Genomic DNA, 3,410 nt, shown 5'->3' on the forward strand with positions numbered 1-3,410 from the left:
AATAAAACTTAGAAATTTTTCAATTTTATTTAGAAATATATTATTAAATTTGTCAGAAAAATACTTAATGTGTACAAAACCCTAATTTTTTTTTGGGGATGTGAAAAATTTGTAAAAACAAAAGTTACTGTTAAAAATTGCTATTGAAAAACGCTATTACACAACAATTGTAAAATAAAAATAACTTAGTTTTTTTTATTAATACAATACAACACCTTTGCCCCACATGTGCCGAGGAGGAGACCCTTTACATGTTTATTATAGTTGTACACAATTTGAGAATGAACGCCAAGAGATGCTAGAAGCCTTGGGCGCAGAGGTCATGTTTAATCTGGAAAACACTCAGAGAATTATGATGAGAGGACTCCTTGAATGGAAGGGTATAGAGGACTACGTTAAATAAACAGATTACATGCCTCGAAGAAATCTCAACAGGGAATTGAACGCCAAAGGGAACCGGGCTGGACAGGCCTGCGACTGAGCGCGTAGACGTTTCATCGTCTTTTGTATCGACATAAAATGCCAACTCGTCAATAGGTTTAGGAAGTCTCTCATCAAGAAAAATTTGCCTCCAAATTGTTCCACGATTTTCAAAGTTTTTTTATTCCTATCACCTCTCTTCTTTGTCAACGCTCTCTAAAAGCTGACAAATCATATCTTCTTCTCTCTGATCCATAATAATATGTCCAGTTATTATGTAATGTAAAATTATGTACAAAATAAACCTCAAATTAATAGGTCTTTGCTGAATTGTGCATGGTCGATTAGACTGTGAACAAGGTAACAATAGGGGTTGCGTATGAACGAACAGACTGGATGGTTCAATAGTCACTCACTGAAGTAGTCGGTCGAGGAAACAATGGTGTTGTAGTGTGAGCGAGTTCACAGTAAGGTACTAGGGGGGGAGGAAGCATAATATACAGTGTTTGCTGAAAGATGAACCTAAATAAAGTAAACCGGAAACCTAAATAAAGAAACAACCTTAAATAAACCTAAATAAAGTAAAAGACCGGATGCGACCCCTCACAGGTAAGAAAATTTTTTTTACAAAATTTATTTCTTCACTCAAATTGATCGAATAATTTTTTTTTTTCACTAAAATAAATATCAGCAACAAAATCTGCTATTTATTTATATATTTATAGGTAATATATATATATATATATATATATATATATATATATATATATATATATATATATATATATATATATATATATACCTTTTTAAATTTCTTCTAAAATAAGCTGTATCAGCATCTTGAGACGGGTTCATTACATAATAATTTTTTTCCAATGGATTTTTTTAAAAGTTTTCAAGTTTTTTGCATTTAGAACCACTGGCATGAATCATTTCATACTGACTGAAAATAAAATATTAACTGTAAAAATGAGTTGAATCATTCGGTTCTGAACGTATCATCTTAAATTATTCAATACATGCACACCACTACAAATCGCACGATTCGTAATTAGTATGATAAACACCTTTAATTATTTTGATTATGTAATCGACAATTGAATATCATAATATTGACAGGGTTTGCCCATGTGCGTGATTTTTCCCGAAAAACGGGATTTTCTAATGGTTGCGGGATTGATTTGGGAATTCAAATTATTGTCGATACATTTACATTACAAAAATTAATTATTTATCTAAATATTACTTGCTTTCAAATTGAATTGACATATGGAGATCTTGATTTTTTTCCATATTGGCAGCGCCGGAGTAGTGGCTGTTGTAGGCACTGAAATATAGAAATACTGGAATGGGAACTGCCTATGTCCAACGTGAGCGGAAAACAAACGTGAGACAGATAGATTTAGAGGTGTAGTTGTCATTGTCGCACAGTGCAGCGCATGCGCATTGTACCTAACGTACTGTCCCTTCAGAAAGTAATTCCATTAAACTTAATTGTAGTTAATATTAAGTGATAAAATCTCATAATTCTATTTAATTAATAGAAAAATTTCAATGCTAACTTGCGATTTGTGATGAGAGAGATCGTCACAAACATTTTGAGCGGACTGTAGAGAAAGAGAGGTATACCTCTAAATCAGCTATCTTTGTTGGCACGGATTTCTAACGCAAGTGCACATTCCAGTATTTCTATATTTCAGTGGTTGTAGGTTTATGTTTGGTAGCGATAAGAAAGTACTCACCGGGTTGGTCTAGTGGTGAACGCGTCTTCGCAGAGCAGCTGATTTCGAAGTCGAGTTTCCAGCGTTCAAGTCCTAGTAGGTCGTGGATACTGGTGTTCTTTGGTGGTGGGTTTCAATTAACCACTCATCTCAGAAATGGTTGACCTGAGACTGTACAAGGCTACACTCATACATATCATCCTCATTTATCCTCTTTAGTAATACCCGACTGTGATTCCCGGAGGCAAAACAGGAAAGCGACAAGAACATGCACACTTTTCTAGTTACAGAATCTCAAGTCCGATAAGGCTGGACTGAATAACACACCATTTCTCCCCATCGTTCAACCAATGATGTTGCATTCCACTATTTCACCCCTTATTTTTTTTCTTTTTTTAACCTGCAGTATCACCGTTAGGTACTGCTGCAGATGAATGTTTTGTAGCGTGTGAAAATGATATAACAGACCGGGATTCGAACCCAGGACCTCCGGATGAAAAGCCGAGATGCTACCACCGCGCCACGGAGGCCGGCCCATTACTTCACCCTTTCTTTTTCCTGTTTAGCCTCCGGTATCTACCGTTTAGATAATACTTCAGAGGATGATATGTATGAGTGTAAATGAAGTGTAGTCTTGTACATTCTCAGTTCGACCATTCCCGAGATGTGTGTTTAATTAAAACCTAACCACCAAAGAACACCGGTATCCACGATCTAGTATTCAAATCCGTGTAAAAATAGCTGGCTTTACTAGGACTTGAACGCTGGAACTCTCGACTTCCAAATCAGCTGATTTGGGAAGACGCGTTCACCATTAGACCAACCCGGTGGGTTTTCATTAATTCACCCGAGTAAGCATAAACGAACGCATACTTTTTGGGACAAAAGTTTCTTAGTGTAATTTATATCCTCTTGTTTGTTAAAAAAGATTTAAGTTATTATATACAAAATAATTTTATTCTTTGTAATTTGATTTTTGAGATTTTTAATTTGTTTTTTACGTTCCTATGTACTTTGGTAGTATGGTTGATACACTCAATTCAGTATTCTATTTTTAATTATTTTATTATTCTGTTACTAATCAATGAATCACTTAATCGAAAAATATTTAAACTAATTCAGTAATGTAATTTAATTTCGTTATGGAATAAAAACTTGTTGGATAAATTCGGGAATTTTCATTTCCGTTGTAGGAATTTCGGGATTTTGATGAGATCCAGATGGAAATTTTCGAGTTTGTCATTGGCAACCCTGAATATTGAAACGGTA

This window comes from Lycorma delicatula, chromosome 4 (genome assembly GCF_047948215.1).
Source record: "Lycorma delicatula isolate Av1 chromosome 4, ASM4794821v1, whole genome shotgun sequence".
Taxonomy (NCBI): Eukaryota; Metazoa; Arthropoda; class Insecta; order Hemiptera; family Fulgoridae; genus Lycorma; species Lycorma delicatula.